Source organism: Pongo abelii, chromosome 1 (assembly GCF_028885655.2).
Source record: "Pongo abelii isolate AG06213 chromosome 1, NHGRI_mPonAbe1-v2.0_pri, whole genome shotgun sequence".
Taxonomy (NCBI): domain Eukaryota; kingdom Metazoa; phylum Chordata; class Mammalia; order Primates; family Hominidae; genus Pongo; species Pongo abelii.
Genome location: NC_071985.2, coordinates 106,492,693 through 106,514,138, shown reverse-complemented (window position 1 = coordinate 106,514,138; position 21,446 = coordinate 106,492,693).

Sequence of the window (21,446 nt, the reverse complement as noted above, 5' to 3'; positions counted from 1 at the left end):
GTGTCAGAGTATCCCGTTTCCATCGAATTTGTATAAGCGGTCCAAATATCCACTTGCAGGCACTATAAAAGGAGTATTTCAAAACTTCTGTGTCAAAAGGAATGTTCAACCCCGTGAGTTGTATGCACGCACCAAAAAGAAGTTTCAGAGAATACTTCTGTCTACTTGTTATGTGAAGATAGTTCCTTTTCCACCACAGGCCTCAAAGTGCTCCAAATGTCCACTTGCAGATTCTAGAAAAAGAGTGTTTCAAAACTGCTCTATCAAAAGAAATGTTCTGCTCTGTGAGATGAATGCGCGTATCACACAGAAGTTTGTGAGATTGCTTCCGTATAGTTTTTGTGTGAGAGTGTCCCGTTTCCAATGAATTCGTAAAAGCGGTCCAAACATCCACTTGCAGATTCTATAAAAAGAGTGTTTCAAATCTTCTCTGTCAAAAGGAATGTTCACCTCCGTGAATTGAATGTACTCACCAAAAGGAAGTTTCAGAGAATTCTTCTTTCTAGTAGTTATGTGAAGATAGTACTTTTTCCACCACAGGCCTCAAAGTGCTCCAAATGTCCACTTGCAGATTCTAGAAAAAGAGTGTTTCAACTCTGCTCTATCAAAAGACCGGTTGAGGCCGGTGAGCTGAATGCGCACATCACACAGAAATTTGTGAGAATGCTTCTTTCTAGTTTTTGTGTGAGAGTGTCCCGTTTCCAACGAATTCGTGCAAGCGGTCCAAATTTCCACTTGCTGATTCCGCAAAAAAGCCTTTCAAAACTTCTCTGTCAAAAGGAATGTTCCACTCCGCGTGTTGAATGCACGCACCAAAAAGAAGTTTCAGAGAATTCTTCTGTCTACTTGTTATGTAAAGATAGTTCCTTTCCCACCACAGGCCTCAAAAAGCCCCAAATGTCCAATTGCAGGTTCTAGAAAAAGAGTGTTTCAAAACTTCTCTGTCAAAAAGAATGTTCACGTCCGTGAGTTGAATGCACGCAACAAAAAGAAGTTTCAGAGAATTGTTCTGTCTAGTTTTTGTGTGAAGATATTTCCTTTCCACCACAGGCTTCAAAGCCCTCCAAATGTCCACTTGCGGATCCTAGAAACATAGTGTTTCAAAACTGCTCTCTCAAAAGAAAGGTTCAGGTCTGTGAGTTGAAAGCACACATCAAAAAGTAGTTTCTGAGAATGCTTCTGTCTAGTTTTTGTGTGATGGTGTCGCATTTCCAACGAATTCCTATAAGCGGTCCAAATTTCCACTTACATATTCTAAAAAAGGAGGGTTTCAAAACTTCCCTGTCGAAAGGAATGTTCAACTCCGTGAGTTGAATGCAAGCACCTAAAAGAAATTTCAGAGAATTCTTCTGTCTACTTCTTATGTGAAGATAGTTCCTTTTCCACCACAGGCCTCAAAGCACTCCAAATGTCCACTTGCAGATCCTAGAAACAGAGTATTTCAAAACTGCTCTATCAAGAGAAAGGTTCAGCTCTGTGAGTTGAAAGCACATATCACAAAGTAGTTTGTGAGAATGCTTCTGTCTTGTTTTTGTGTGAGGATGTCCCATTTCCAACAAATTTCTATAAGTGTTCCAAATACCAACATGCAGATACTAGAAAAAGAGTGTTTCAAACATGCTCTAACAAAAGGAATGTTCAACTCCGTGAGTTGAATGCACACATCACAAAGTGGTTTTTGAGAATGTTTCTTTCTATGTATTATGTGAAGATATTTCGTGTTCTAAAACAGGCCTCAGAGCTCTCCTAATGTCCAATTGCAGATTATACAAAAAGTGTGTTTCATGGCTGCTCTAACAAAAGGAACTCTCTACTCTGTGAGTTGAATGCAAACAACACAAAGTAGCTTCTGAGAATGCTGCTTTCTAAGTTAGATGTGAAGATATTCCTTTTCGAACACAGGCCTCAAAGCTCTCCGAATTACGACTTGCATATACTGCATAAAGAGTGTTTCAAAACTGCTTCATGAAAAGCAATGTTAAACTCAGTGAGTTGAATGCACACATCACCGAGAAGTTTGTGAGACTGCTTCTGTCTAGTTTTTGTGTGAGAGTGTCCCGTTTCCAGTGAATTCGTATAAGCGGTGCAAATTTCCAATTGCAGATTCTATAAAAAGAGTGTTTCAAAACTTCTCTGTCAAAAGGAATGTTCAACTCCGTGAGTTGAATGCACACACCAAAAAGAAGTTTCAGAGAATTCTTCTGTCTACTTGTTATGTGAAGATAGTTCCTTTTCCAACACTGGCCTCCAAGAGCTCCAAATGTCCACTTGTAGTTTCTAGAAAAAGAGTGTTTCAAAACTGCTCTATCAAAAGAAAGGTTCAGATCTGTGAGTTGAAAGCGCACATCAAAAAGTAGTTTGTGAGAATACTTCTGTCAAGTTTTTGTGCAAGGGTGTCCCGTTTCCAACAAATTCCTATAAATGGTCGAAATTTCCACTTGCAGATTCTAAAAAAAGAGTGTTTGAAAATTTGTCTGTCAAAAGGAATGTTCAACTCTCAGAGTTGAATGCACACAACACAAAGAAGTTTCAGAGAATTCTTCTGTCTGGTGTTTATGTGAAGATATTTCATGTCCGCCACAGGCCTCAAAGCGCTCCAAATGTCCACTTGCAGATTCTAGAAAAAGAGTGTTTCAAAACTGCTCTATCAAAAGAAATGTTCTGCTCTGTGAACTGAATGAGGATACCACGCAGAAATTTTTGAGAATACTTCTGTCTAGTTTTTGTGTGAGAGTGTCCCGTTTCCAACGAATTATTATAAGTGGTCCAAATATCCACTTGCAGATTCTGTAAAAGGAGTGTTTAAAAACTTCTCTGTCAAAAGGAATGTTCAATTCCTTGAGTTGAATGCACGCACCAAAAAGAAGTTTCAGAGAATTCTTCTGTCTACTTGTTATGTGAAGATAGTTCCTTTTCCACCACAGGCCTCAAAGCGCTCCAAATGTCCACTTGCAGATACTAGAAAAAGAAAGTTTCAAAACTTCTCTATCAAAACATAGCTTCACCTCTGTGAGTTGAAAGCCGGCATCAAATTCATTGGTGAGAATGAGTCTGTCTAGTTTTTGTATGAGGGTGTCCCTTTTCCAACGAATTCCTATAAGCGGTCCAAATTTCCACTTGCAGATTCAACAAAAAGAGTGTTTCAAATCTTCTCTGTCAAAAGGAGTGTTCAACTCTGTGAATTCAATGCACACCACACAAAGAAGTTTCAGAGAATGCATCTGTCCAGTTCTTATGTGCAGATATTTTCTTTCCACCACAGGCCTCAAAGCGCTCCGAGTGTCCATTTGCAGGTTATACAAAAAGAGTGTTTCATGGTGGCTCTAACTAGAGGAATGCTCCACTCTGTGAGTTGAATGCAAGAAACACGAAGTAGCTTCTGAGAATGCTACTTTCTAGGTTATGTGAGAAGATATTTCCTTTTTGACCACAGTCCTCAAAGCTCTCCGAATGACCACTTGCACATGCTGCAAAAACTGTTTCAAAACTGCTTCATGAAAAAAAATGTTAAACTCTATGAGATGAATGCAGACCTCAGAGAGAAGTTTGTGAGAATGCTTCTGTCTCATTTTTGCGTGAGGGTGTCCCGTTTCCAACGAGTTCCTATAAGCGGTCCAAATTTCCTCTTACAGATTGTAAAAAAAAGAGTGTTTCAAAACTTCTCTGTCAAAAAGAATGTTCAACTCTTTGAGTTGAATGAACACACCACAAAGAAGTTTCAGAGAATGCTTCTCTCTATTATTTATGTGAAGATATTTCCTATCCACCCCAGTCCTCAAAGCGCTCCAATTATCCACTTGCGGATTCTAGAAAAAGAGTGTTTCAAAACCTCTCTATCAAAAGAAATGTTCAGCTCTGTCAGCTGAATGCGCACATCACACAGAAGTTGGTGAGAATGCTTCTGTCTAGTTTTTGTGTCAGAGTATCCCGTTTCCATCGAATTTGTATAAGCGGTCCAAATATCCACTTGCAGGCACTATAAAAGGAGTATTTCAAAACTTCTGTGTCAAAAGGAATGTTCAACCCCGTGAGTTGTATGCACGCACCAAAAAGAAGTTTCAGAGAATACTTCTGTCTACTTGTTATGTGAAGATAGTTCCTTTTCCACCACAGGCCTCAAAGTGCTCCAAATGTCCACTTGCAGATTCTAGAAAAAGAGTGTTTCAAAACTGCTCTATCAAAAGAAATGTTCTGCTCTGTGAGATGAATGCGCGTATCACACAGAAGTTTGTGAGATTGCTTCCGTATAGTTTTTGTGTGAGAGTGTCCCGTTTCCAATGAATACGTAAAAGCGGTCCAAACATCCACTTGCAGATTCTATAAAAAGAGTGTTTCAAATCTTCTCTGTCAAAAGGAATGTTCACCTCCGTGAATTGAATGTACTCACCAAAAGGAAGTTTCAGAGAATTCTTCTTTCTAGTAGTTATGTGAAGATAGTACTTTTTCCACCACAGGCCTCAAAGTGCTCCAAATGTCCACTTGCAGATTCTAGAAAAAGAGTGTTTCAACTCTGCTCTATCAAAAGACCGGTTGAGGCCGGTGAGCTGAATGCGCACATCACACAGAAATTTGTGAGAATGCTTCTTTCTAGTTTTTGTGTGAGAGTGTCCCGTTTCCAACGAATTCGTGCAAGCGGTCCAAATTTCCACTTGCTGATTCCGCAAAAAAGCCTTTCAAAACTTCTCTGTCAAAAGGAATGTTCCACTCCGCGTGTTGAATGCAAGCACCAAAAAGAAGTTTCAGAGAATTCTTCTGTCTACTTGTTATGTAAAGATAGTTCCTTTCCCACCACAGGCCTCAAAAAGCCCCAAATGTCCAATTGCAGGTTCTAGAAAAAGAGTGTTTCAAAACTTCTCTGTCAAAAAGAATGTTCAGGTCCGTGAGTTGAATGCACGCAACAAAAAGAAGTTTCAGAGAATTGTTCTGTCTAGTTTTTGTGTGAAGATATTTCCTTTGCACCACAGGCTTCAAAGCCCTCCAAATGTCCACTTGCGGATCCTAGAAACATAGTGTTTCAAAACTGCTCTCTCAAAAGAAAGGTTCAGGTCTGTGAGTTGAAAGCACACATCAAAAAGTAGTTTCTGAGAATGCTTCTGTCTAGTTTTTGTGTGATGGTGTCGCATTTCCAACGAATTCCTATAAGCGGTCCAAATTTCCACTTACATATTCTAAAAAAGGAGGGTTTCAAAACTTCCCTGTCGAAAGGAATGTTCAACTCCGTGAGTTGAATGCAAGCACCTAAAAGAAATTTCAGAGAATTCTTCTGTCTACTTCTTATGTGAAGATAGTTCCTTTTCCACCACAGGCCTCAAAGCACTCCAAATGTCCACTTGCAGATCCTAGAAACAGAGTATTTCAAAACTGCTCTATCAAGAGAAAGGTTCAGCTCTGTGAGTTGAAAGCACATATCACAAAGTAGTTTGTGAGAATGCTTCTGTCTTGTTTTTGTGTGAGGATGTCCCATTTCCAACAAATTTCTATAAGTGTTCCAAATACCAACATGCAGATACTAGAAAAAGAGTGTTTCAAACATGCTCTAACAAAAGGAATGTTCAACTCCGTGAGTTGAATGCACACATCACAAAGTGGTTTTTGAGAATGTTTCTTTCTATGTATTATGTGAAGATATTTCGGGTTCTACCACAGGCCTCAGAGCTCTCCTAATGTCCAATTGCAGATTATACAAAAAGTGTGTTTCATGGCTGCTCTAACAAAAGGAATGCTCCACTCTGTGAGTTGAATGCAAACAACACAAAGTAGCTTCTGAGAATGCTACTTTCTAAGTTAGATGTGAAGATATTCCTTTTCGAACACAGGCCTCAAAGCTCTCCGAATTACGACTTGCATATACTGCATAAAGAGTGTTTCAAAACTGCTTCATGAAAAGAAATGTTAAACTCAGTGAGTTGAATGCACACATCACCGAGAAGTTTGTGAGAATGCTTCTGTCTAGTTTTTGTGTGAGAGTGTCCCGTTTCCAGTGAATTCGTATAAGCGGTGCAAATTTCCAATTGCAGATTCTATAAAAAGAGTGTTTCAAAACTTCTCTGTCAAAAGGAATGCTCAACTCCGTGAGTTGAATGCACACACCAAAAAGATGTTTCAGAGAATTCTTCTGTCTACTTGTTATGTGAAGATAGTTCCTTTTCCAACACTGGCCTCAAAGAGCTCCAAATGTCCACTTGTAGTTTCTAGAAAAAGAGTGTTTCAAAACTGCTCTATCAAAAGAAAGGTTCAGATCTCTGAGTTGAAAGCGCACATCAAAAAGTAGTTTGTGAGAATACTTCTGTCAAGTTTTTGTGCAAGGGTGTCCCGTTTCCAACAAATTCCTATAAATGGTCGAAATTTCCACTTGCAGATTCTAAAAAAAGAGTGTTTGAAAATTTGTCTGTCAAAAGGAATGTTCAACTCTCAGAGTTGCATGCACACAACACAAAGAAGTTTCAGAGAATTCTTCTGTCTGGTGTTTATGTGAAGATATTTCATGTCCGCCACAGGCCTCAAAGCGCTCCAAATGTCCACTTGCAGATTCTAGAAAAAGAGTGTTTCAAAACTGCTCTATCAAAAGAAATGTTCTGCTCTGTGAACTGAATGAGGATACCACGCAGAAATTTTTGAGAATACTTCTGTCTAGTTTTTGTGTGAGAGTGTCCCGTTTCCAACGAATTATTATAAGTGGTCCAAATATCCACTTGCAGATTCTGTAAAAGGAGTGTTTAAAAACTTCTCTGTCAAAAGGAATGTTCAATTCCTTGAGTTGAATGCACGCACCAAAAAGAAGTTTCAGAGAATTCTTCTGTCTACTTGTTATGTGAAGATAGTTCCTTTTCCACCACAGGCCTCAAAGCGCTCCAAATGTCCACTTGCAGATACTAGAAAAAGAAAGTTTCAAAACTTCTCTATCAAAACATAGCTTCACCTCTGTGAGTTGAAAGCCGGCATCAAATTCATTGGTGAGAATGAGTCTGTCTAGTTTTTGTATGAGGGTGTCCCTTTTCCAACGAATTCCTATAAGCGGTCCAAATTTCCACTTGCAGATTCAACAAAAAGAGTGTTTCAAATCTTCTCTGTCAAAAGGAGTGTTCAACTCTGTGAATTCAATGCACACCACACAAAGAAGTTTCAGAGAATGCATCTGTCCAGTTCTTATGTGCAGATATTTTCTTTCCACCACAGGCCTCAAAGCGCTCCGAGTGTCCATTTGCAGGTTATACAAAAAGAGTGTTTCATGGTGGCTCTAACTAGAGGAATGCTCCACTCTGTGAGTTGAATGCAAGAAACACGAAGTAGCTTCTGAGAATGCTACTTTCTAGGTTATGTGAGAAGATATTTCCTTTTTGACCACAGTCCTCAAAGCTCTCCGAATGACCACTTGCACATGCTGCAAAAACTGTTTCAAAACTGCTTCATGAAAAAAAATGTTAAACTCTATGAGATGAATGCAGACCTCAGAGAGAAGTTTGTGAGAATGCTTCTGTCTCATTTTTGCGTGAGGGTGTCCCGTTTCCAACGAGTTCCTATAAGCGGTCCAAATTTCCTCTTACAGATTGTAAAAAAAAGAGTGTTTCAAAACTTCTCTGTCAAAAAGAATGTTCAACTCTTTGAGTTGAATGAACACACCACAAAGAAGTTTCAGAGAATGCTTCTCTCTATTATTTATGTGAAGATATTTCCTATCCACCCCAGTCCTCAAAGCGCTCCAATTATCCACTTGCGGATTCTAGAAAAAGAGTGTTTCAAAACCTCTCTATCAAAAGAAATGTCCAGCTCTGTCAGCTGAATGCGCACATCACACAGAAGTTGGTGAGAATGCTTCTGTGTAGTTTTTGTGTCAGAGTATCCCGTTTCCATCGAATTTGTATAAGCGGTCCAAATATCCACTTGCAGGCACTATAAAAGGAGTATTTCAAAACTTCTGTGTCAAAAGGAATGTTCAACCCCGTGAGTTGTATGCACGCACCAAAAAGAAGTTTCAGAGAATACTTCTGTCTACTTGTTATGTGAAGATAGTTCCTTTTCCACCACAGGCCTCAAAGTGCTCCAAATGTCCACTTGCAGATTCTAGAAAAAGAGTGTTTCAAAACTGCTCTATCAAAAGAAATGTTCTGCTCTGTGAGATGAATGCGCGTATCACACAGAAGTTTGTGAGATTGCTTCCGTATAGTTTTTGTGTGAGAGTGTCCCGTTTCCAATGAATACGTAAAAGCGGTCCAAACATCCACTTGCAGATTCTATAAAAAGAGTGTTTCAAATCTTCTCTGTCAAAAGGAATGTTCACCTCCGTGAATTGAATGTACTCACCAAAAGGAAGTTTCAGAGAATTCTTCTTTCTAGTAGTTATGTGAAGATAGTACTTTTTCCACCACAGGCCTCAAAGTGCTCCAAATGTCCACTTGCAGATTCTAGAAAAAGAGTGTTTCAACTCTGCTCTATCAAAAGACCGGTTGAGGCCGGTGAGCTGAATGCGCACATCACACAGAAATTTGTGAGAATGCTTCTTTCTAGTTTTTGTGTGAGAGTGTCCCGTTTCCAACGAATTCGTGCAAGCGGTCCAAATTTCCACTTGCTGATTCCGCAAAAAAGCCTTTCAAAACTTCTCTGTCAAAAGGAATGTTCCACTCCGCGTGTTGAATGCACGCACCAAAAAGAAGTTTCAGAGAATTCTTCTGTCTACTTGTTATGTAAAGATAGTTCCTTTCCCACCACAGGCCTCAAAAAGCCCCAAATGTCCAATTGCAGGTTCTAGAAAAAGAGTGTTTCAAAACTTCTCTGTCAAAAAGAATGTTCAGGTCCGTGAGTTGAATGCACGCAACAAAAAGAAGTTTCAGAGAATTGTTCTGTCTAGTTTTTGTGTGAAGATATTTCCTTTGCACCACAGGCTTCAAAGCCCTCCAAATGTCCACTTGCGGATCCTAGAAACATAGTGTTTCAAAACTGCTCTCTCAAAAGAAAGGTTCAGGTCTGTGAGTTGAAAGCACACATCAAAAAGTAGTTTCTGAGAACGCTTCTGTCTAGTTTTTGTGTGATGGTGTCGCATTTCCAACGAATTCCTATAAGCGGTCCAAATTTCCACTTACATATTCTAAAAAAGGAGGGTTTCAAAACTTCCCTGTCGAAAGGAATGTTCAACTCCGTGAGTTGAATGCAAGCACCTAAAAGAAATTTCAGAGAATTCTTCTGTCTACTTCTTATGTGAAGATAGTTCCTTTTCCACCACAGGCCTCAAAGCACTCCAAATGTCCACTTGCAGATCCTAGAAACAGAGTATTTCAAAACTGCTCTATCAAGAGAAAGGTTCAGCTCTGTGAGTTGAAAGCACATATCACAAAGTAGTTTGTGAGAATGCTTCTGTCTTGTTTTTGTGTGAGGATGTCCCATTTCCAACAAATTTCTATAAGTGTTCCAAATACCAACATGCAGATACTAGAAAAAGAGTGTTTCAAACATGCTCTAACAAAAGGAATGTTCAACTCCGTGAGTTGAATGCACACATCACAAAGTGGTTTTTGAGAATGTTTCTTTCTATGTATTATGTGAAGATATTTCGGGTTCTACCACAGGCCTCAGAGCTCTCCTAATGTCCAATTGCAGATTATACAAAAAGTGTGTTTCATGGCTGCTCTAACAAAAGGAATGCTCCACTCTGTGAGTTGAATGCAAACAACACAAAGTAGCTTCTGAGAATGCTACTTTCTAACTTAGATGTGAAGATATTCCTTTTCGAACACAGGCCTCAAAGCTCTCCGAATTACGACTTGCATATACTGCATAAAGAGTGTTTCAAAACTGCTTCATGAAAAGAAATGTTAAACTCAGTGAGTTGAATGCACACATCACCGAGAAGTTTGTGAGAATGCTTCTGTCTAGTTTTTGTGTGAGAGTGTCCCGTTTCCAGTGAATTCGTATAAGCGGTGCAAATTTCCAATTGCAGATTCTATAAAAAGAGTGTTTCAAAACTTCTCTGTCAAAAGGAATGCTCAACTCCGTGAGTTGAATGCACACACCAAAAAGATGTTTCAGAGAATTCTTCTGTCTACTTGTTATGTGAAGATAGTTCCTTTTCCAACACTGGCCTCAAAGAGCTCCAAATGTCCACTTGTAGTTTCTAGAAAAAGAGTGTTTCAAAACTGCTCTATCAAAAGAAAGGTTCAGATCTCTGAGTTGAAAGCGCACATCAAAAAGTAGTTTGTGAGAATACTTCTGTCAAGTTTTTGTGCAAGGGTGTCCCGTTTCCAACAAATTCCTATAAATGGTCGAAATTTCCACTTGCAGATTCTAAAAAAAGAGTGTTTGAAAATTTGTCTGTCAAAAGGAATGTTCAACTCTCAGAGTTGCATGCACACAACACAAAGAAGTTTCAGAGAATTCTTCTGTCTGGTGTTTATGTGAAGATATTTCATGTCCGCCACAGGCCTCAAAGCGCTCCAAATGTCCACTTGCAGATTCTAGAAAAAGAGTGTTTCAAAACTGCTCTATCAAAAGAAATGTTCTGCTCTGTGAACTGAATGAGGATACCACGCAGAAATTTTTGAGAATACTTCTGTCTAGTTTTTGTGTGAGAGTGTCCCGTTTCCAACGAATTATTATAAGTGGTCCAAATATCCACTTGCAGATTCTGTAAAAGGAGTGTTTAAAAACTTCTCTGTCAAAAGGAATGTTCAATTCCTTGAGTTGAATGCACGCACCAAAAAGAAGTTTCAGAGAATTCTTCTGTCTACTTGTTATGTGAAGATAGTTCCTTTTCCACCACAGGCCTCAAAGCGCTCCAAATGTCCACTTGCAGATACTAGAAAAAGAAAGTTTCAAAACTTCTCTATCAAAACATAGCTTCACCTCTGTGAGTTGAAAGCCGGCATCAAATTCATTGGTGAGAATGAGTCTGTCTAGTTTTTGTATGAGGGTGTCCCTTTTCCAACGAATTCCTATAAGCGGTCCAAATTTCCACTTGCAGATTCAACAAAAAGAGTGTTTCAAATCTTCTCTGTCAAAAGGAGTGTTCAACTCTGTGAATTCAATGCACACCACACAAAGAAGTTTCAGAGAATGCATCTGTCCAGTTCTTATGTGCAGATATTTTCTTTCCACCACAGGCCTCAAAGCGCTCCGAGTGTCCATTTGCAGGTTATACAAAAAGAGTGTTTCATGGTGGCTCTAACTAGAGGAATGCTCCACTCTGTGAGTTGAATGCAAGAAACACGAAGTAGCTTCTGAGAATGCTACTTTCTAGGTTATGTGAGAAGATATTTCCTTTTTGACCACAGTCCTCAAAGCTCTCCGAATGACCACTTGCACATGCTGCAAAAACTGTTTCAAAACTGCTTCATGAAAAAAAATGTTAAACTCTATGAGATGAATGCAGACCTCAGAGAGAAGTTTGTGAGAATGCTTCTGTCTCATTTTTGCGTGAGGGTGTCCCGTTTCCAACGAGTTCCTATAAGCGGTCCAAATTTCCTCTTACAGATTGTAAAAAAAAGAGTGTTTCAAAACTTCTCTGTCAAAAAGAATGTTCAACTCTTTGAGTTGAATGAACACACCACAAAGAAGTTTCAGAGAATGCTTCTCTCTATTATTTATGTGAAGATATTTCCTATCCACCCCAGTCCTCAAAGCGCTCCAATTATCCACTTGCGGATTCTAGAAAAAGAGTGTTTCAAAACCTCTCTATCAAAAGAAATGTCCAGCTCTGTCAGCTGAATGCGCACATCACACAGAAGTTGGTGAGAATGCTTCTGTGTAGTTTTTGTGTCAGAGTATCCCGTTTCCATCGAATTTGTATAAGCGGTCCAAATATCCACTTGCAGGCACTATAAAAGGAGTATTTCAAAACTTCTGTGTCAAAAGGAATGTTCAACCCCGTGAGTTGTATGCACGCACCAAAAAGAAGTTTCAGAGAATACTTCTGTCTACTTGTTATGTGAAGATAGTTCCTTTTCCACCACAGGCCTCAAAGTGCTCCAAATGTCCACTTGCAGATTCTAGAAAAAGAGTGTTTCAAAACTGCTCTATCAAAAGAAATGTTCTGCTCTGTGAGATGAATGCGCGTATCACACAGAAGTTTGTGAGATTGCTTCCGTATAGTTTTTGTGTGAGAGTGTCCCGTTTCCAATGAATACGTAAAAGCGGTCCAAACATCCACTTGCAGATTCTATAAAAAGAGTGTTTCAAATCTTCTCTGTCAAAAGGAATGTTCACCTCCGTGAATTGAATGTACTCACCAAAAGGAAGTTTCAGAGAATTCTTCTTTCTAGTAGTTATGTGAAGATAGTACTTTTTCCACCACAGGCCTCAAAGTGCTCCAAATGTCCACTTGCAGATTCTAGAAAAAGAGTGTTTCAACTCTGCTCTATCAAAAGACCGGTTGAGGCCGGTGAGCTGAATGCGCACATCACACAGAAATTTGTGAGAATGCTTCTTTCTAGTTTTTGTGTGAGAGTGTCCCGTTTCCAACGAATTCGTGCAAGCGGTCCAAATTTCCACTTGCTGATTCCGCAAAAAAGCCTTTCAAAACTTCTCTGTCAAAAGGAATGTTCCACTCCGCGTGTTGAATGCACGCACCAAAAAGAAGTTTCAGAGAATTCTTCTGTCTACTTGTTATGTAAAGATAGTTCCTTTCCCACCACAGGCCTCAAAAAGCCCCAAATGTCCAATTGCAGGTTCTAGAAAAAGAGTGTTTCAAAACTTCTCTGTCAAAAAGAATGTTCACGTCCGTGAGTTGAATGCACGCAACAAAAAGAAGTTTCAGAGAATTGTTCTGTCTAGTTTTTGTGTGAAGATATTTCCTTTCCACCACAGGCTTCAAAGCCCTCCAAATGTCCACTTGCGGATCCTAGAAACATAGTGTTTCAAAACTGCTCTCTCAAAAGAAAGGTTCAGGTCTGTGAGTTGAAAGCACACATCAAAAAGTAGTTTCTGAGAATGCTTCTGTCTAGTTTTTGTGTGATGGTGTCGCATTTCCAACGAATTCCTATAAGCGGTCCAAATTTCCACTTACATATTCTAAAAAAGGAGGGTTTCAAAACTTCCCTGTCGAAAGGAATGTTCAACTCCGTGAGTTGAATGCAAGCACCTAAAAGAAATTTCAGAGAATTCTTCTGTCTACTTCTTATGTGAAGATAGTTCCTTTTCCACCACAGGCCTCAAAGCACTCCAAATGTCCACTTGCAGATCCTAGAAACAGAGTATTTCAAAACTGCTCTATCAAGAGAAAGGTTCAGCTCTGTGAGTTGAAAGCACATATCACAAAGTAGTTTGTGAGAATGCTTCTGTCTTGTTTTTGTGTGAGGATGTCCCATTTCCAACAAATTTCTATAAGTGTTCCAAATACCAACATGCAGATACTAGAAAAAGAGTGTTTCAAACATGCTCTAACAAAAGGAATGTTCAACTCCGTGAGTTGAATGCACACATCACAAAGTGGTTTTGAGAATGTTTCTTTCTATGTATTATGTGAAGATATTTCGGGTTCTACCACAGGCCTCAGAGCTCTCCTAATGTCCAATTGCAGATTATACAAAAAGTGTGTTTCATGGCTGCTCTAACAAAAGGAATGCTCCACTCTGTGAGTTGAATGCAAACAACACAAAGTAGCTTCTGAGAATGCTACTTTCTAAGTTAGATGTGAAGATATTCCTTTTCGAACACAGGCCTCAAAGCTCTCCGAATTACGACTTGCATATACTGCATAAAGAGTGTTTCAAAACTGCTTCATGAAAAGAAATGTTAAACTCAGTGAGTTGAATGCACACATCACCGAGAAGTTTGTGAGAATGCTTCTGTCTAGTTTTTGTGTGAGAGTGTCCCGTTTCCAGTGAATTCGTATAAGCGGTGCAAATTTCCAATTGCAGATTCTATAAAAAGAGTGTTTCAAAACTTCTCTGTCAAAAGGAATGCTCAACTCCGTGAGTTGAATGCACACACCAAAAAGATGTTTCAGAGAATTCTTCTGTCTACTTGTTATGTGAAGATAGTTCCTTTTCCAACACTGGCCTCAAAGAGCTCCAAATGTCCACTTGTAGTTTCTAGAAAAAGAGTGTTTCAAAACTGCTCTATCAAAAGAAAGGTTCAGATCTCTGAGTTGAAAGCGCACATCAAAAAGTAGTTTGTGAGAATACTTCTGTCAAGTTTTTGTGCAAGGGTGTCCCGTTTCCAACAAATTCCTATAAATGGTCGAAATTTCCACTTGCAGATTCTAAAAAAAGAGTGTTTGAAAATTTGTCTGTCAAAAGGAATGTTCAACTCTCAGAGTTGAATGCACACAACACAAAGAAGTTTCAGAGAATTCTTCTGTCTGGTGTTTATGTGAAGATATTTCATGTCCGCCACAGGCCTCAAAGCGCTCCAAATGTCCACTTGCAGATTCTAGAAAAAGAGTGTTTCAAAACTGCTCTATCAAAAGAAATGTTCTGCTCTGTGAACTGAATGAGGATACCACGCAGAAATTTTTGAGAATACTTCTGTCTAGTTTTTGTGTGAGAGTGTCCCGTTTCCAACGAATTATTATAAGTGGTCCAAATATCCACTTGCAGATTCTGTAAAAGGAGTGTTTAAAAACTTCTCTGTCAAAAGGAATGTTCAATTCCTTGAGTTGAATGCACGCACCAAAAAGAAGTTTCAGAGAATTCTTCTGTCTACTTGTTATGTGAAGATAGTTCCTTTTCCACCACAGGCCTCAAAGCGCTCCAAATGTCCACTTGCAGATACTAGAAAAAGAAAGTTTCAAAACTTCTCTATCAAAACATAGCTTCACCTCTGTGAGTTGAAAGCCGGCATCAAATTCATTGGTGAGAATGAGTCTGTCTAGTTTTTGTATGAGGGTGTCCCTTTTCCAACGAATTCCTATAAGCGGTCCAAATTTCCACTTGCAGATTCAACAAAAAGAGTGTTTCAAATCTTCTCTGTCAAAAGGAGTGTTCAACTCTGTGAATTCAATGCACACCACACAAAGAAGTTTCAGAGAATGCATCTGTCCAGTTCTTATGTGCAGATATTTTCTTTCCACCACAGGCCTCAAAGCGCTCCGAGTGTCCATTTGCAGGTTATACAAAAAGAGTGTTTCATGGTGGCTCTAACTAGAGGAATGCTCCACTCTGTGAGTTGAATGCAAGAAACACGAAGTAGCTTCTGAGAATGCTACTTTCTAGGTTATGTGAGAAGATATTTCCTTTTTGACCACAGTCCTCAAAGCTCTCCGAATGACCACTTGCACATGCTGCAAAAACTGTTTCAAAACTGCTTCATGAAAAAAAATGTTAAACTCTATGAGATGAATGCAGACCTCAGAGAGAAGTTTGTGAGAATGCTTCTGTCTCATTTTTGCGTGAGGGTGTCCCGTTTCCAACGAGTTCCTATAAGCGGTCCAAATTTCCTCTTACAGATTGTAAAAAAAAGAGTGTTTCAAAACTTCTCTGTCAAAAAGAATGTTCAACTCTTTGAGTTGAATGAACACACCACAAAGAAGTTTCAGAGAATGCTTCTCTCTATTATTTATGTGAAGATATTTCCTATCCACCCAAGTCCTCAAAGCGCTCCAATTATCCACTTGCGGATTCTAGAAAAAGAGTGTTTCAAAACCTCTCTGTCAAAAGAAATGTCCAGCTCTGTCAGCTGAATGCGCACATCACACAGAAGTTGGTGAGAATGCTTCTGTGTAGTTTTTGTGTCACAGTATCCCGTTTCCATCGAATTTGTATAAGCGGTCCAAATATCCACTTGCAGGCACTATAAAAGGAGTATTTCAAAACTTCTGTGTCAAAAGGAATGTTCAACCCCGTGAGTTGTATGCACGCACCAAAAAGAAGTTTCAGAGAATACTTCTGTCTACTTGTTATGTGAAGATAGTTCCTTTTCCACCACAGGCCTCAAAGTGCTCCAAATGTCCACTTGCAGATTCTAGAAAAAGAGTGTTTCAAAACTGCTCTATCAAAAGAAATGTTCTGCTCTGTGAGATGAATGCGCGTATCACACAGAAGTTTGTGAGATTGCTTCCGTATAGTTTTTGTGTGAGAGTGTCCCGTTTCCAATGAATACGTAAAAGCGGTCCAAACATCCACTTGCAGATTCTATAAAAAGAGTGTTTCAAATCTTCTCTGTCAAAAGGAATGTTCACCTCCGTGAATTGAATGTACTCACCAAAAGGAAGTTTCAGAGAATTCTTCTTTCTAGTAGTTATGTGAAGATAGTACTTTTTCCACCACAGGCCTCAAAGTGCTCCAAATGTCCACTTGCAGATTCTAGAAAAAGAGTGTTTCAACTCTGCTCTATCAAAAGACCGGTTGAGGCCGGTGAGCTGAATGCGCACATCACACAGAAATTTGTGAGAATGCTTCTTTCTAGTTTTTGTGTGAGAGTGTCCCGTTTCCAACGAATTCGTGCAAGCGGTCCAAATTTCCACTTGCTGATTCCGCAAAAAAGCCTTTCAAAACTTCTCTGTCAAAAGGAATGTTCCACTCCGCGTGTTGAATGCACGCACCAAAAAGAAGTTTCAGAGAATTTTTCTGTCTACTTGTTATGTAAAGATAGTTCCTTTCCCACCACAGGCCTCAAAAAGCCCCAAATGTCCAATTGCAGGTTCTAGAAAAAGAGTGTTTCAAAACTTCTCTGTCAAAAAGAATGTTCAGGTCCGTGAGTTGAATGCACGCAACAAAAAGAAGTTTCAGAGAATTGTTCTGTCTAGTTTTTGTGTGAAGATATTTCCTTTGCACCACAGGCTTCAAAGCCCTCCAAATGTCCACTTGCGGATCCTAGAAACATAGTGTTTCAAAACTGCTCTCTCAAAAGAAAGGTTCAGGTCTGTGAGTTGAAAGCACACATCAAAAAGTAGTTTCTGAGAATGCTTCTGTCTAGTTTTTGTGTGATGGTGTCGCATTTCCAACGAATTCCTATAAGCGGTCCAAATTTCCACTTACATATTCTAAAAAAGGAGGGTTTCAAAACTTCCCTGTCGAAAGGAATGTTCAACTCCGTGAGTTGAATGCAAGCACCTAAAAGAAATTTCAGAGAATTCTTCTGTCTACTTCTTATGTGAAGATAGTTCCTTTTCCACCACAGGCCTCAAAGCACTCCAAATGTCCACTTGCAGATCCTAGAAACAGAGTATTTCAAAACTGCTCTATCAAGAGAAAGGTTCAGCTCTGTGAGTTGAAAGCACATATCACAAAGTAGTTTGTGAGAATGCTTCTGTCTTGTTTTTGTGTGAGGATGTCCCATTTCCAACAAATTTCTATAAGTGTTCCAAATACCAACATGCAGATACTAGAAAAAGAGTGTTTCAAACATGCTCTAACAAAAGGAATGTTCAACTCCGTGAGTTGAATGCACACATCACAAAGTGGTTTTTGAGAATGTTTCTTTCTATGTATTATGTGAAGATATTTCGGGTTCTACCACAGGCCTCAGAGCTCTCCTAATGTCCAATTGCAGATTATACAAAAAGTGTGTTTCATGGCTGCTCTAACAAAAGGAACGCTCCACTCTGTGAGTTGAATGCAAACAACACAAAGTAGCTTCTGAGAATGCTACTTTCTAAGTGAGATGTGAAGATATTCCTTTTCGAACACAGGCCTCAAAGCTCTCCGAATTACGACCTGCATATACTGCATAAAGAGTGTTTCAAAACTGCTTCATGAAAAGCAATGTTAAACTCAGTGAGTTGAATGCACACATCACCGAGAAGTTTGTGAGAATGCTTCTGTCTAGTTTTTGTGTGAGAGTGTCCCGTTTCCAGTGAATTCGTATAAGCGGTGCAAATTTCCAATTGCAGATTCTATAAAAAGAGTGTTTCAAAACTTCTCTGTCAAAAGGAATGTTCAACTCCGTGAGTTGAATGCACACACCAAAAAGAAGTTTCAGAGAATTCTTCTGTCTACTTGTTATGTGAAGATAGTTCCTTTTCCAACACTGGCCTCCAAGAGCTCCAAATGTCCACTTGTAGTTTCTAGAAAAAGAGTGTTTCAAAACTGCTCTATCAAAAGAAAGGTTCAGATCTGTGAGTTGAAAGCGCACATCCAAAAGTAGTTTGTGAGAATACTTCTGTCAAGTTTTTGTGCAAGGGTGTCCCGTTTCCAACAAATTCCTATAAATGGTCGAAATTTCCACTTGCAGATTCTAAAAAAAGAGTGTTTGAAAATTTGTCTGTCAAAAGGAATGTTCAACTCTCAGAGTTGAATGCACACAACACAAAGAAGTTTCAGAGAATTCTTCTGTCTAGTGTTTATGTGAAGATATTTCATGTCCGCCACAGGCCTCAAAGCGCTCCAAATGTCCACTTGCAGATTCTAGAAAAAGAGTGTTTCAAAACTGCTCTATCAAAAGAAATGTTCTGCTCTGTGAACTGAATGAGGATACCACGCAGAAATTTTTGAGAATACTTCTGTCTAGTTTTTGTGTGAGAGTGTCCCGTTTCCAACGAATTATTATAAGTGGTCCAAATATCCACTTGCAGATTCTGTAAAAGGAGTGTTTAAAAACTTCTCTGTCAAAAGGAATGTTCAATTCCTTGAGTTGAATGCACGCACCAAAAAGAAGTTTCAGAGAATTCTTCTGTCTACTTGTTATGGGAAGATAGTTCCTTTTCCACCACAGGCCTCAAAGCGCTCCAAATGTCCACTTGCAGATACTAGAAAAAGAAAGTTTCAAAACTGCTCTATCAAAACATAGCTTCACCTCTGTGAGTTGAAAGCCGGCATCAAATTCATTGGTGAGAATGAGTCTGTCTAGTTTTTGTATGAGGGTGTCCCGTTACCAACGAATTCCTATAAGCGGTCCAAATTTCCACTTGCAGATTCAACAAAAAGAGTGTTTCAAATCTTCTCTGTCAAAAGGAGTGTTCAACTCTGTGAATTCAATGCACACCACACAAAGAAGTTTCAGAGAATGCATCTGTCCAGTTCTTATGTGCAGATATTTTCTTTCCACCACAGGCCTCAAAGCGCTCCGAGTGTCCATTTGCAGGTTATACAAAAAGAGTGTTTCATGGTGGCTCTAACTAGAGGAATGCTCCACTCTGTGAGTTGAATGCAAGAAACACGAAGTAGCTTCTGAGAATGCTACTTTCTAGGTTATGTGAGAAGATATTTCCTTTTTGACCACAGTCCTCAAAGCTCTCCGAATGACCACTTGCACATGCTGCAAAAACTGTTTCAAAACTGCTTCATGAAAAAAAATGTTAAACTCTATGAGATGAATGCAGACCTCAGAGAGAAGTTTGTGAGAATGCTTCTGTCTCATTTTTGCGTGAGGGTGTCCCGTTTCCAACGAGTTCCTATAAGCGGTCCAAATTTCCTCTTACAGATTGTAAAAAAAAGAGTGTTTCAAAACTTCTCTGTCAAAAAGAATGTTCAACTCTTTGAGTTGAATGAACACACCACAAAGAAGTTTCAGAGAATGCTTCTCTCTATTATTTATGTGAAGATATTTCCTATCCACCCCAGTCCTCAAAGCGCTCCAATTATCCACTTGCGGATTCTAGAAAAAGAGTGTTTCAAAACCTCTCTATCAAAAGAAATGTTCAGCTCTGTCAGCTGAATGCGCACATCACACAGAAGTTGGTGAGAATGCTTCTGTCTAGTTTTTGTGTCAGAGTATCCCGTTTCCATCGAATTTGTATAAGCGGTCCAAATATCCACTTGCAGGCACTATAAAAGGAGTATTTCAAAACTTCTGTGTCAAAAGGAATGTTCAACCCCGTGAGTTGTATGCACGCACCAAAAAGAAGTTTCAGAGAATACTTCTGTCTACTTGTTATGTGAAGATAGTTCCTTTTCCACCACAGGCCTCAAAGTGCTCCAAATGTCCACTTGCAGATTCTAGAAAAAGAGTGTTTCAAAACTGCTCTATCAAAAGAAATGTTCTGCTCTGTGAGATGAATGCGCGTATCACGCAGAAGTTTGTGAGATTGCTTCCGTATAGTTTTTGTGTGAGAGTGTCCCGTTTCCAATGAATTCGTAAAAGCGGTCCAAACATCCACTTGCAGATTCTATAAAAAGAGTGTTTCAAATCTTCTCTGTCAAAAGGAATGTTCACCTCCGTGAATTGAATGTACTCACCAAAAGGAAGTTTCAGAGAATTCTTCTTTCTAGTAGTTATGTGAAGATAGTACTTTTTCCACCACAGGCCTCAAAGTGCTCCAAATGTCCACTTGCAGATTCTAGAAAAAGAGTGTTTCAACTCTGCTCTATCAAAAGACCGGTTGAGTCCAGTGAGCTGAATGCGCACATCACACAGAAATTTGTGAGAATGCTTCTTTCTAGTTTTTGTGTGAGAGTGTCCCGTTTCCAACGAATTCGTGCAAGCGGTCCAAATTTCCACTTGCTGATTCCGCAAAAAAGCCTTTCAAAACTTCTCTGTCAAAAGGAACGTTCCACTCCGCGTGTTGAATGCACGCACCAAAAAGAAGTTTCAGAGAATTCTTCTGTCTACTTGTTATGTAAAGATAGTTCCTTTCCCACCACAGGCCTCAAAAAGCCCCAAATGTCCAATTGCAGGTTCTAGAAAAAGAGTGTTTCAAAACTTCTCTGTCAAAAAGAATGTTCACGTCCGTGAGTTGAATGCACGCAAAAAAAAGAAGTTTCAGAGAATTGTTCTGTCTAGTTTTTGTGTGAAGATATTTCCTTTCCACCACAGGCTTCAAAGCCCTCCAAATGTCCACTTGCGGATCCTAGAAACATAGTGTTTCAAAACTGCTCTCTCAAAAGAAAGGTTCAGGTCTGTGAGTTGAAAGCACACATCAAAAAGTAGTTTCTGAGAATGCTTCTGTCTAGTTTTTGTGTGATGGTGTCGCATTTCCAACGAATTCCTATAAGCGGTCCAAATTTCCACTTACATATTCTGAAAAAGGAGGGTTTCAAAACTTCCCTGTTGAAAGGAATGTTCAACTCCGTGAGTTGAATGCAAGCACCTAAAAGAAATTTCAGAGAATTCTTCTGTCTACTTCTTATGTGAAGATAGTTCCTTTTCCACCACAGGCCTCAAAGCACTCCAAATGTCCACTTGCAGATCCTAGAAACAGAGTATTTCAAAACTGCTCTATCAAGAGAAAGGTTCAGCTCTGTGAGTTGAAAGCACATATCACAAAGTAGTTTGTGAGAATGCTTCTGTCTTGTTTTTGTGTGAGGATGTCCCATTTCCAACAAATTTCTATAAGTGTTCCAAATACCAACATGCAGATACTAGAAAAAGAGTGTTTCAAACATGCTCTAACAAAAGGAATGTTCAACTCCGTGAGTTGAATGCACACATCACAAAGTGGTTTTTGAGAATGTTTCTTTCTATGTATTATGTGAAGATATTTCGGGTTCTACCACAGGCCTCAGAGCTCTCCTAGTGTCCAATTGCAGATTATACAAAAAGTGTGTTTCATGGCTGCTCTAACAAAAGGAACGCTCCACTCTGTGAGTTGAATGCAAACAACACAAAGTAGCTTCTGAGAATGCTACTTTCTAAGTGAGATG